Genomic DNA, 14,550 nt, shown 5'->3' on the forward strand with positions numbered 1-14,550 from the left:
TTTTTCAGGCCTTTTCACACAATATACTGCATCATTGTCCTTTGTAGCATCGTCTCCATTGATAGCAGTGAACTTCAACCTGTGGGCTGTGACCCTTTTGAGGATCAATTGACCCTTTCAAAAGGGTTGCCTCAGACCATTAGAAGACACAGATATTTATATTATAATTCATAACAGTTATGGAGTAGCAATGAAAATAATTATGTGGAAAGAATTCCCCACAACAAGATGAATATATTAAAGTGTTGGAGCAATAAGAAGTTTGAAAAACACTGACGTATAGCAATTTTTCTAAAACAAAAAAAAATCAAGCACATATAGGAGAGTCAAAATATGTACATTAATTACTTTAAAGGAACCATCTTTTCTTGGTGCTAAGTTGGAAATAAGAAGTATATAATTCAATTTCAAGGAATTCCTTATATTGGGAGTGAACAAAAGTAAGATAATGTGAAATACAAGTATAAGAGAGGTACAATTTTAAATTTTTTTTTTTTTTTTTTTTTTTTTTTTTTTTTTTTTGGTTTTTCGAGACAGGGTTTCTCTGTGGCTTTGGAGCCTGTCCTGGAACTAGCTCTTGTGGTTTTGGAGCCTGTCCTGGAACTAGCTCTTGTAGACCAGGCTGGTCTGGAACTCACAGAGATCCGCCTGCCTCTGCCTCCCGAGTGCTGGGATTAAAGGCGTGCGCCACCTGTACTATCTTTATGAACAAGAAAGAGATGAGAATTTTAATAATCTATTCCATTTTGCATAATGTTTACAAATCAACATTCTAATATATGATTAATAAAAAATGTTAAATCATTTTACATTATCTACATATTTCAACCTAATGTTGTATTGTATGGCACATTTCAATTTGGTTTCCCATATTTCAAGTGCTAAATAGTCATATGTTACAGATGGATGTTTGCAGATCTAAACAGCTCTATGTCTGCTGGATGCTTAGATGGTATGTGGAGATAGGAACTACTACCAACCGTCCTCTGCACTAGTGTGCCCATAATATCTCTCGCCTTACACTATCTCACCAAAGTGTAAATATTGAAATGAACTATCTAGCAAAAGTTTACTTAATCATTTCAATATGAATCATCACATTCAATTTAGATTATCTTTCTTAATTTTCTACCTAATATAGAAATACAAGTACTAAGATCAAACTGATGCCAACAGAATAATTTAAAGAATTTTCATAGAGTAAATATACCTGGTTATCTAGTTGCTACGTAGTCCCTCCCCCATTTGCCCAGAAATTACTGTGGCATTTCCTCCAAGTGCATAATCATTATCTCAACTTAAACAGCAGATTATAGCTATGGATATATATTTCTTTCCTGGTTTGGGTAATTCACAATGCTTTCCTTTTACTTTTTTTTTTTTTGACTAACTCTGTAATTGCCTAAAGAAACTTTTGTAAAGGATAAAGAATATCTTTGTGGGTCCAACTAATAAACTGTCGTATTGCTGTCAGACAAATATTGTATGGAGCTGGATAGTCATTAAACACTTAATTAGTTTTTTTCTAGATAATACAAGGAATTTTTGGAGATCTGTGCTAGTTTTACATTTGCTTTTTCTCCCCATCCTCTAGAAGAGATGTCCAATCATAGAATTACCATCATATTCTAACCACACTTACATTCATGGAAAGGTCTCACAGACTTAAATCTTTCCACGAATTACCTTCTCAGTGACAGCAATTCCTATCTTCCCAGCTTTCCCCTGTGCAATCTATCCTTTGCTGCAACAAGTAAACCAAAAACCAAACAATGCACATTATTTCAACCATTATTCAGAGGTAGCCACATACAGTATCGCTATTTATAATTTACTAATTCATGAATACGCATCCTAATTATTTGGCCATCTATTTTAGTCTAATATTTACAACAACTGAAAACATTAGTTTTACATTTTCAAATAGTTTAAAATTTGTAACCTTTTATATTGTACTTAAGGTGTTAAGGAATCAATTGTGGATATCTTCTATTTTCCTAAATAAAATTCAAGAATCCAGAGGATGTAGAAAAACATTTCTGATGATTGAGCAGTGGTAGTGCACTTAGCCATCATGCATGAGAGCCTGGGTTCTTTCCCAAATACTATCAGCAGAAACAATTAGGGCTTTTTTATATCTTCCATTTATATGTATATAACTTATTCATTCATTGTTCAAATGCTGATTAAATTCTTTGATGGTAGATTTGATGATGTCTTTCATATAGTCTGTATTTGATAAATAAACATAGGAAATGCTGGACAAATAAATTCTTAGATTATTAATAAGCTACTAAGAGTCTCCATTTATCTTCTTTTGCTTAATTTTTCTGCACAGTGGTGACACAGGAGAAGTGATAATATGATGACCAAAAAAAATGTTTTTGGGATAAAAAGGCATTGTCAGGAGTCATGTTCAAGCCTATAAACATTAACATAACTAATGCATGTTTCTAAACAATTTTGCTAATGTAATCTCATTTCGTTATTCTATTTCAAAAGGCTGTTACAAACTTACTTACTTTCATGAAGTTATGAGGCCGAAGTCTCCCTTTTGAACTGTACTGTATGTTGGGTGCCTGTCATTTACTCCACAATTACAGTTTCTGTATTCTTTGTTGGTTATTAGTGTGAGGAGATCTGTACCTGGACTTGGCACAAATGGGTTGTGTGATGGGAACCTTGGGGAACATTTGTGGGGCTTGTGCTATTGCAGCTGCTGTTCCTGGTTTTTATTTGCTGTTTCAAGCACAGGCCCTGACAAGAGTAGAGACAGCCAGTGATTTAAGTGTGAAGGATGGGGCTGCTGTGATAGCAGCTGTGTCTGTGATGAATGGCGGCATAGCAAGCAAGAAGGGAGGAAGATGTGAATTAGGAGAGGATGGATGGAAAGTGACAGATTTAGAGCCATTCCCTAAAACGGCAGCCAGTTTACACTGTGAGGTAAAAAGTACACTATTTTAATTTCAAGAGGTTTTATGGAATGTCACACTAAATTTGTTTGATTCATAGTTTAAATATAAATCACTCTCAACTTAACTATTTCACAAGCCTGGGAGGAACTTCTATTTATACCCTTTTCTTGCACTTATTGAAAGTTTCGATTTTCAAAAAGTAATACTCCTGATATTTTTAATAAAATATGAAGTAGGATATAAAACCTCATCATCGATGTTAGCTTTATTTTTTACGTAAATAATAATTTCTTCCCATTTTCTATGATCATTTGTAGGAAATATGAATGATTGATAAACCAGTTATGAGTTTTCTGGAATTTTATTATGTAGACAAGCATTCATGTATATTTTGTATAATTTCTGTAATAGTGAATGCTAAAGAAAGCAAAAGGAACCATAGTGTGTAATTTTGCACAACTCTACTTCAAAAACCTTAAATATCCATCAAACACATATATCATATCCGTTGTCTAGAGGCTTTCCCAAGTTTCATTGTGCAATAGGAACACAAAAAGTTTAAGAGGTTGAAAAGTGAATACTTCAGGAAAAAATGTTCTCGGGACAAAGCAGGAAATATGCATATATAAGCACATAGAGGTTTTGACACTACACACAAGACCCATGTAAGATCAAACTAGAACAAATCCAGCATGAAGAGAAGACAAAAGAGTGAATGAAGTTCCATTTCTGGTTGCAGTGCTTTTGCCCATTTGTATCAGCTATTTCAGTGCTCTTTAGGAGTATATCCCTTGATAAACTGTCTGTGCTGTATTTGAAGGTCATACAAGTATATTAGAACAGCATAAATTGGCCTGGATATAAAAAAAATTAAAAAAAGACATAAAGTTAGGTCAGAAGAAAAGTGCATTAGAAAAAAGTTGGAATAAAGGTTGACTGTGTTCAAAGCATGTTATACTGAATTCCCCAAAATCTAATTATTATCAAAAAGTTATCAATATAAAATGGAATCATTTTTGAAAGAATAGTACAAGAGGGATGGCATAGAAGAGTGAAGAGTAGATCTAATGTATATAATAATTAATGTGTGAAACCCAAAGTCTATTAAATATGTTTTTAAAAGTAAAAATTCTGAAGTCTATGTGAAGAAAACGGTTGGTGAAAAAAGAAGCAAGTTACTGCCTTTTTGAAATTATCACCATAAACAAGTATAATGTTAAATATGTTTATTAAGTATGCTTAAATTAAATATGCCCATTATTCCAGAGCCTGGGAAATATTGATGATGTTTTTCAAGTTTTATTCTAAGATGTTCTAGAGTTTCTGCACCTCAGACAATGTCTGCAGGACAAGTAGCAGGTATCACTACAGATGTGTTTTGAATAAGGTGCATAAATTCTTTTAAGAAGGAATTGATTCCAAGAAAAACATAGTTCTTGTATAATTTCTCAGTTTTGGTAAAGAAGGTGAAATAAATTTGTATTGCTTTAAGCTGCAACTCAGTCATCACAGATTTTGTATTTCTTCATAAAAAATACAATATATATATATATATATATATATATATATATATATAGGCAAGAAGTAAATTCTGCAGTCATAATTATCCCTATGATACATCACGGGTACAAAATTACATTATTTGGGGTGACTTCTAAATGATTGAATCACTAGATGTTACCAACCCAGAACGAGCAGTTTCTGCACAACCTAATTCTAGCGTGAACATCAGGCAGGGGCACAAAAGCTGATGGTCAACCATAACCCACTGGGAATGGCAGGAAGCAGTTGCAGCAAAATGTGCATCTGCAGAGCACTGTGGACACCGAATCATACAGAGGTAGGCAGTGATATAGGTAACTGGATAAATAATTAAAGAAAATGAAAAGAGTGACACTTTATTGTTGCAGATATATTTAAATAATATTTTCTCCAGGCTAATATGGTGTATATACTTTTCTGAGGATTCCCAGGAACAATTTTAGGAAAAATATTGAAAGGCAAGGACCTGGAAGACGCACCTTAGCAGAAGAAGTAAAATCCAGACAAATGCTACTTTTATTGTCACACATCTGTCCTTTCTCCAAAGAACAGATAGAAATCAAGAGCACAGATGGAACTTGTAAGGCCAGAACACAAAAATTTTCATTACATGGGCTAGATTAAAGAATCCCTAGTGTTTTCATGTAGAAAATAAGATAGAAAAATTATTCAAGACCTAAGTGCACAGCATTATTGTGAATTATGACATAAACTCTGGTTTATGATGCATGCACTTATTTGATCTGATGTTGCTTGAATGAGAATCTCGTGTTCTATAGCATCAGGCATTTAATCTCCTGGTTCCTAGTGGGTAGGACTAGTTAGCAGAGTTTAGGAGGTACGCCTTGTTGTAAGAAGTTGGTCTCTGGAGGGTGTCTTTGAGAGTTTAAAGGTTCATCTCTTTTTCACTTCCCTTATTCTGCTTCATATTTGCAGCTGAGCTTGTGAGTTCTTAAGATCCTCTTCCTGCTACCCTGCCTGGCTCTTGAAGGGATAAACTTCCCACCATAATAGACTCTTAATCCTTTGCAACTTCAAAGCCACATAAACTTCTCTGTATATAAGTTGCCTTTGTCATAATATTTTCTCAAAGAAATAAAAGAAAAAGTATCTGATACTAGGTATTTTGCTAGCAAATGTTGGGTGGATATTAAACCTCTGTATTTCAAACTGCCATGTGTCTAAAATAACAACATGAAAATGTTTAGCACATGCCACATGGTTTGCTTATTTACCATACCTTTGTTTCTAAAGCAGGCATATATTATGGTGAGAATACATGTGTTCTTCCTTTATTATTAATAATAAAATATAGAACTAGCCATGGGTCTTTGAGACTACTAATTTTAGCTAAAACTGTTAATCCAATGAGACCTCATTTTCTCTCTTAAAACTAATGTAAATACTAAAGAATAGTATTACATGCTTAATTTTATTGCTGGTGTTTTCTATATATAATATATGAAAACACTTAGAGAAATGGTTATACACAGTATATATTTCCTAAAAAAATAACTCTGTTGATGTGCACTTTGGGCTATTTGTTTGATACATATTTCTTCCTAAAAATAGAGATAATTTCAATGTACTTTATCACTCAATATTCTTTATAATTGCAATATTCCCTTAAGCAGTATTTATATTATGGCAAAGATAAGGAATATAATACAAAAGCAAATCTCATTTAAAAACATTTATCCATAATCATGAGCTTCAATAAGTAAAAAGATTCTGGGTTGGGGATTTAGCTCAATGGTATGGTGCTTGCCTAGTATGTGCAAGGCCCTGGGTTTTAGTCTTCAGCTATGAAGAAAAGAAAAAAGGAAAAAAAGGATATGATCTGAATGAGATTCTATTTGGAAATTATTAAATATTTTTTTTGATTTTCGAGACAGGGTTTCTCCGCAGCTTTTTTGGGTTCCTGCCCTGGAACTAGCTCTTCTCGACCAGGCTGGCCTCGAACTCACAGAGATCTTCCTGCCTCTGCCTCCGGAGTGCTGGGATTAAAGACGTGCGCCACCACAGCCCGGCCAAATATCCATATGTTTAAATGTTAAGATATTTAATAGCATAAAGTAGGCAAAAAATAAAAACTCTGTCAAATTTCTATATCAAAATCAAAAGAAGCATATTGTGGGAAAAAATCGATGGTAACAAGATTTTGTCCCAGAAGTTGTTGAGGACTGGCCTCGACAAAATCACCTCTTACCAGGGTAGGAACATGGGGATTGAAGAACTATAAGTAAAGGATATGAAGATACATAGAATACCAAGGCAGAAACCAGAAAACAGTACCCGGAGAGTATTTCAGGTGTTACTCAAACCCTGAAATTGCCCATGTTTATTTTTCCACAGTTTTTATACCCAAAGTAAACTGAAGGAGAAGGTAACAAAAGACTTTAACATGATAAAAGGGTAACTCATATAGTCAATTCTGAAACTTCCAATCATTAGCATTCTGTTGTCTAGGTAGCAAGGTGCCCCAAGTCATATACTCTAGGTAACAAGTTGAAGTCTACCCTTCCCTAGGTGACCTCATAGTTATAAAGAAAGGAGCAGAAAAACAACTGCCTGAATATCCTGACCACTCATCAGAAAGGCACTGAAATATTTTATCTTCAAAAGAGCAAGGAAACCACCTCTTGAATTAGAAGGTGCAGTAAAGCCTGTTAGTCTCCAACTCTCTGACCATCAGACAAGGTGGAAATGGGCCTGCATTTTTTGGCCTCCACAAGAAGTCACTTAAGAATTTTGACTATCTATAAAGATTATATAGAAATATGTTCAGAATGCATAAACTCCACAAATATATTAAAAACTGAACATATTTAATATCTATTTTCACACACACAACACACACTGAACTAATTTTAAGTATTCAATTTTGTTTTAAAACAACTTAAATTTTTCTTGACTTTGACTAAAATAGAATGCATGCTAAATTGATCTTATCAGTCTACACTTTTGATGATTCTTTGTATAGTGCTTGCTATATAAGCATTGATTTTTTTCCTATGGTCATTTTAGAAACACATGTATATTCTATTTTGCAAGACGTTTTTTATAAAACTTCGAAGGCTATTTGGACACTGAGAAAACACCCATAGAAGACCTTGTAAGTACACCAAATAAATATGTGAATTTATCTGCAAACCTAACAGGTGACTCACAAAAAATCAAGTTTGATGACTCTTTAATTTTGAACTCATTACCTGCAGAACTATGAGAATCTTATGCACTTTGTTAAGGCATCCACACAAAGCAACATAAATCTAAACTAACCTGTAAAATCACGTGAGTACAAGAATACACAGATTTTCAATATTTCAGAATTTCCAAGCAAGCCTACCTAATAAGCAAACTGGGGCAGCTATTTTAATATCTGACAAAATAGACTTCAAACCAAACCAATGAGAAGAGATAGGAAAGGTCACTACACAGTCATCAAAAGAAAAAATAGCCCTAAAGACGTTGCAATTCTTAACATTGATAAACTGGACAAAAGTGCATATACGTTCATAAAAGAAGCACTACCACTACAGCTTAAATCCCAAACTGAACCTTGCAAAGTGATTGTGGTGACTTCAATACCCTATAATTGCCAATTGAGAGATCATTCAGTTCAGATAACAACTAAATAGAAATGCTAATGCTAGACCAAAAAGTATAACAGACACGTATATAACAATTAGTTCTAACACAAAAAAGTAGATGTCTTTTTTTTTCTTTTTTTTTTTTGAGGTCATAGAATTTTCCCCAAAACTGACCACATACTCAGACACAAAACAAGTTTCAATGGATAAAAGAAATGTGAAATAGTATTCTCATCCTATTTGACCACCATTAAAGATGGTTATCAACAACAGTAATAATAAAAAGCTTAAAAACTCATGGAAACTAAATGAAAAATGATCCAAGAGAGAAATTAAATACGCCCATTATTCCGGAGTCTTGGAAATATTGATGATGTTTTTCAAATTTTATTCTAAGATCTTCTAGAGTTTATGCACCTCAGACAATGTCTGCAGGACAAGTAGCAGGTATCACTACAAATGTATTTTGAATGAGTAACATAAATTCTTTTAAGAAGGGAAGGAGGGCTGGGCGGTGGTGGTGCACGCCTTTAATCCCAGCACTTGGGAGGCAGAGGCAGGCGGATCTCTGTGAGTTCGAGACCAGCCTGGTCTACAAGAGCTAGTTCCAGGACAGGCTCCAAAACCACAGAGAAACCCTGTCTCGAAAAAAAAAAAAAAAAAAAAGAAGGGAGGGAGGGGGACTTGATTGGGGGAGGGAAATGGGAGGTGGGGGTGGAAAGGAGGCAGAATTCTTAAATAAATAAATAAATAAATAAATAAATAAATGAAAAGCATAGTTTTTATATAATTTCTTAGTTTTGTTAAGAAGGTGAAATACATTTGTATTTTTTTTGTCCTTCTTCCCTCCCTCCCTCATTCCCTCCCTCATTCCCTCCCTCTCTCCCTCCCTCCCTCCCTCCCTCCCTCCATTTCTTCTTTCCTTACTTCCTTTTGCCTGATTCAAATGTAGATACTTTAGAAAGAATGTTTGAAGAAATAAGAAAGTTTTGCATCATTAGATATTGCAAATTGCTCCTGAAAAAAATATAAAGGGGAGATTTTATCAATTATCTAGGTATAAAATAGATTTACAGAATATTAGAACACAAAAAGTTCAAATTAGGAAAGATTGGTTGTAGACTCTTAATGACTTCCAAAGATTGCTAGGAGAGATTTCCAATCTATGGTCCACTTCTGGGATAACACATGATCAAATAATTCATTTAAACAAAACCTTAGATGGTAACAAAGACTTCAAGAATCCCAGGAAATTATCGCCTGAAGCAAAGTGAGAGTTGACTTTGTTTGCAGAGAAACTACAGGAGACATGTGTTAATTGTGTGGATCCGAATCTTAACAGTATTCTGGTTATATTACCCTCCAAATATCCCACTTTTGTTTCAAAACAAGAACATTTAATCTAATTTCCTTTGCTCAGCCTTTTTCCCGACCATTAACAATAATAATTCGTAAGAGCAGGAGAGAATGTTAGGTTTGGTTCTGGTTCTGATCTGAGTCATTGGTTAAAAAGCATCAGGAAAATGACTTTTTCATAAATTTGTGCCCCAAATGAAGCTGCTTAATAAAGACTCAGTGAGAGAAATTCGGGTTCAACCTCAAGACCTGAAAAGCAAAGTAGCCAGTCACTGGCTCTTACCTTGACCTGAGTCAAAAAATGGTGATCCTGTCTCTAGTAATCACAGAATGAGACTGTTTCTGAGAGCTGTTTTCTCCCATTTTATAATTTTCTATAGTTCTGGAATTACAGACGTACATGACTGGAATTAAAGACATGGACTGCCTGGTTTCTATGGCACCTAAAGTGGCTACTAGGATTAAAGGTCTATGTTACTGTGGATTCTGGGATTAAAGGTGTCTGTTACCATTACCTGGTCTCTAAGACTGATCAATAGGGCTGTTTTACTCTCAGATATTCAGGCAGGCTTTATTTATTCAAATACAATTGAAATGCTACTACATACCGGGCTGGCCATTTTTCACTGGTCTTGTAGGTATTCTCAGCCAGGTAGTGACTGAGTGTCTCTTGTTTGAGTTCTACCTGCTTGAAGGTCTTGCCATTGTACAAGCCCATCATGGGAGGGTGATCATGTTTCTCAGTTTTGTCTTCACACCCTGTGCTCCTCCATGGGTCATATCTCCTACTTGACCTTTCTCATGGACTTAAGTGAATGTTGCTTGATTTGTGGAAAGCCATGGTTCATTCACTGCCTCTGTCCAGTGACAAACAAATATATCAATGGTTCATAGGACATGGCCAGCAGTTAGTTTGGGTCCAAAGCCCAGTAGGTGAACTTGTGGAATGTCTGCTTCTTCTTTTGCTCGACTTCAGTCATCTTGATGGCTGCTTGGAAAAAGAAGCACTGGCAGCATCTTTCAAATAGCTTTTACTTGCATTTTGTCACTGACTAAGGATTTAAGAGCCTCCTATACATTTAGATACAAGCATGCTATCAGATGAAATAGTTAGTTAAAGAATATCTTTTCCCATTCTGTGTCTCATGACAGTGTCCTTTGTCATACATAACAGTTTTAGTTTCAGGAGGTCTCATAAGTAATTGCTTTCCTCAGTTCTTGTGCTGTAGATGGGAAGTTCAGGAAGTATTTTCCTGGGCCAATGCGTTCAAGGATAATCCCTTTTTTTCTTCTGTTAGCTTCAGTGAATTTGCCTTATTTGGGTGTCTTTCATTCTTTGGTAATTAAGTTTTTTCTGGTTGATAAGTGTGGATTGTATTGCATCTTCTACATGTAACCATCTAGTTTAACCAGTACCACAGTTGAAGACAATTTTTTTAATGGTGTATTTCTGACTTCTTATAAGCAATCAGGTGTCCATTGGTCAGAGTACTTACTAATATTGGTATCTGAGTCTATTGCATTTATGAACATACCTGTTTATGTGACAGAGCTATGCTATTTTATTATTATTGCTCTGTAGTACAATTTGAGATAGGAGATGGCAATGCCCTCAGTAATTTATGTTTTTAGTTACTCTGAATTTTTTAATACTTCCATATGAAGCTGAAAACTGTCCCTTCAAGTTCATTGAAAAATTTTCTTGAAATTTTGATGAGGGTTGCATTTAATCTGTAGATTGCTGTGGGTAAGATGATTATTTTTTTCATTATTAATTCTACTAATCCATGGGGATATTTTCATCTACTTATATCTTCTTCATTTTCTTTCTTTACTGTATTAGGGTTTCATCATATATGTCTTTCACTTGCTTGATTAGACTATCCAAGACAATGGTTTTTTGAGGCTGTTATGAAAGGTGTCCTTTCTCTGTTTTGTCTTCAGTCCATTTATTTGTATTTAAGAGGGCTACTTTGCTGAAAGTGTTTATCAGCTGCTGGTGTTTCCCAGTAGACACCATAAGGGTCACTTATGTGTACAATCACACAGTCTCCTAAGAAGGGTATGTGATGTCTTCCCTTTCTATTTGAATCACCTTCATCTCTAGTTGTCTTATTGGTGTAGCTATGACTTCTATTACTATAGTAAATAGGTATGGAGAGAGTGAAAAATTTTGTCTTATTTCTAATTTTAATGAAAATACTTTGTATTTGTCTCCATACATGTTGGTGAAGGCAGGAAATTAGTATAACTAAAGTAAAATATCAAAACAATAACTTATATTTGAAAGCTATTTTATTCATCAAAATAGATGTGCAACCCATGTTTAGTCACGAAATAAAATATTGTGCTGTTCCAAAATTATGATTTAGAAAAAAGGCAAAAGAGCATGGTTGCCAGCTGTTAAATAAAAAGCTAGCCTGTTTCAAGGTCTCAGTCTTTCACAGAACAAGGTGCAATATAGAGGTCAAGCACAGGAGAGTCTGAAAAAAAAAGACAAACATCATTTATTTTCCAATGGAGAATATTTGTTGCATGACCAGTTATGCAGTGCTCACATTGTGCTGACATATAGGATCCTAAGAATTATCTTGAAAGCCTGACAGAGGCAAATAATAGCATGTAGTTTTGAATAGTCTTGAAGGATGGGGAACACATCAGAGTTTCATTGTCCTTGCTGACTAAATCACTCTTGCTTATTGAAATCTGCATTAGAGGAAAAATTTTCTGCAGAACCTCAAGTGGAGCCTAATGGATACATATTTAATATTACCTTTAAGGGGTTATTCTATAGAAGCATCATCTGAAGTCTTCCATATTCCTGAAAAATTAGCATCAAGATAGTTTGGAAATGTGTGTGTAACTCCATGAAGTCTGAAAAGTAAAGCCTTGGGGCCATTGCACGATTCAGCTTTGTTTTCATTTCCCTTTAATTTTCCTTATTGGAAAAAGATGAAATTTGTTAATTTTCCTGTATAACTAAGATCTTAGTTCTGAAAAAGTTGATTAAAATCTAAATTTGGTGACATATTGGCTACATCCAGGCATTTAAACTATTAATGGTACTTTCATTTTCTGAAAGATTAAAAAATACAAAACTAACATTTAGAGTGAATAGTAACTACCAGTTAGTTTAAGAGAACAACATTTTATGCTTCAAGTTCTTCCAAATAATCTTTGTAAGGATTTTCCTACTCAGTTTCCTAAAGCTGCATTCATCTCTGTATTTTCGCAAGAATTCTTGATGCAAGTAGAGTAAAAATTGAAATCAAAGATCAGCTTTCAACGTTTCAATACAAAGCAAGTAATGGCCTGTAAGTGGGTTAAAATCAGAAGGTAAATCATGGTTTATTATAGATTATTTATTTCTTCCCTCATATACCTATTTCATTTGGGACAGAAAAGAGGTCAACAAACTAATGAGAAGCAATCCCCTTGAGGCTAGAATTTATCTTCAAAGCATCATGTTCATTCAAGTGAGGGCTCCAAATTGTTTGGCTCATTGATATGACTGATCATGCCTCTGCCTCATTAGGCCTAGAATGAAACATGTAACAAATCATGGGGGCAAATCAGCTATTTGGTTAAGGTATGATACTAGGTAATCAATGAAATGAATTCATACAAAATTCTCACTGAATCTATTGTTGATGAAATATTATTCCATTTCCTTTCGGCCATTTCTGCAAAGTCATACCTTCTCATAGAGAGAAGGTATGACTAAGTGGATCAGTGTAATTACAAAATTTGATAAATGTGATCCATATGAAAATATTCTTGCAAGTCCCTGAGCTGGTCTACAGGGGGAAGGTGGACAATAGTGTTGGAGAGTATTATGGTTTATATGGCAACAGTGAGTACATGTGGAATGGAGACTTACTCCCCACCCACTGCAGACCCAGTAGGATGTCATCAACATCATATGTCACTCAAAACAACTGTGAGAATTACATGGGACTCATCATACTGGCCAATGACTGTGAAGTCCTGACCACACTCACCCCTGAGACTGGCGTCATCCTCTCTATGATCATGCTGTCCAATCCAAGGAAGGGCAAGATCATCTTCTGCACTGACATTTGAGTGGCCCCTCTGATTCTGAAGCACTGGCAGGGCAAGAATCACAGGATAGGCATCATCAACCTTGTGGGTAGCCCCGGGCAAGACAATGAGAAGAATCTGGGCAAACTAGGCAATTTCTCATAAAGAAAAAAAAAATGAATGCTGACATCCTCAATTTTGTGGAAGAGGAGGTGAACACAGAGAAGCCAACGGCCTTTGTGAACACACTGAATGGAAAGGATGGAACTGGATCACATCTGGTGACAGTGCCTCCAGGGCCCAGCTTGGCTGATGACCTCATCCGTTCTCTTTTTTGGCTGGTGAAGGGGGTGCCATGCTTAGTCTCAGTGCCAGTGACTTCAAGTTTGGAGTAGATGCCAGTGCTGACCCTAAGTTGGCTGTAGCTCTTCGTGTTTCTTTGGAGGAGCAGCGGCAGCGGCAGGAGGAGACATAAAGGGCAGTGGCTGCCTGTGCAGCCGAGGCTGGAATTGCTAGCTCTTGGACTGAAGACTTGACAATGCCCTCTAAAGATGACTATGGAAAGCAGGAATTTGGCCATGCTGTGCTGGGCTTCCTGACCAAAGCAGCATGCCTAAGAAGGAACAGGATGCCTATGCCATGCAGATGTCCCTGCAGGGAGCAGAATTTGGCCAAGCAGAGTCACTTGACATGGAAGCCAGCTCACCCACAGACACATCTTAGCCAGGCAAGAAGAAGGATAGCTAGGATGTGATGCAAGACCCAGAATTCCTTTAGATTCCTAGAGAACTTTCCAGGTGGGGATCCCAATAATAAAGCAAATGGAAATACAATGGGCTCTCCGGTCTCCCATGCTAGCAAGGATGGCATAAAGGACAAGAAAAAGGAAAGCAGGAAGTGAGTCTTCTCAGGGGACTGTAAAGACCAGGTTGGACATAAACTAAGATGTGCTGTCTGCAGCTTTTACAACCTGAATAAAACTTGAAAAGTTTCTCCTTTAGCTTAAAATAATAGAAAATAGAAAGAAAAAGAAAATATTCTTACAATGATATCATCATCAACTTTCTATAATAATAAATGTGACTTAGATTGAAAGAGTTATT

At 35.6% G+C, this 14,550-nt stretch overlaps 1 pseudogene; it reads left to right on the forward strand.

Moving 5' to 3' along the window:
- Positions 1 to 2,661: 2,661 nt before the first annotated feature.
- On the forward strand, positions 2,662 to 14,348 carry LOC130876347 (26S proteasome non-ATPase regulatory subunit 4-like; annotated as a pseudogene).
- The last annotated feature ends 202 nt before the right edge of the window (positions 14,349 to 14,550 follow it).

Source organism: Chionomys nivalis, chromosome 6, assembly GCF_950005125.1.
Source record: "Chionomys nivalis chromosome 6, mChiNiv1.1, whole genome shotgun sequence".
NCBI lineage: Eukaryota > Metazoa > Chordata > Mammalia > Rodentia > Cricetidae > Chionomys > Chionomys nivalis.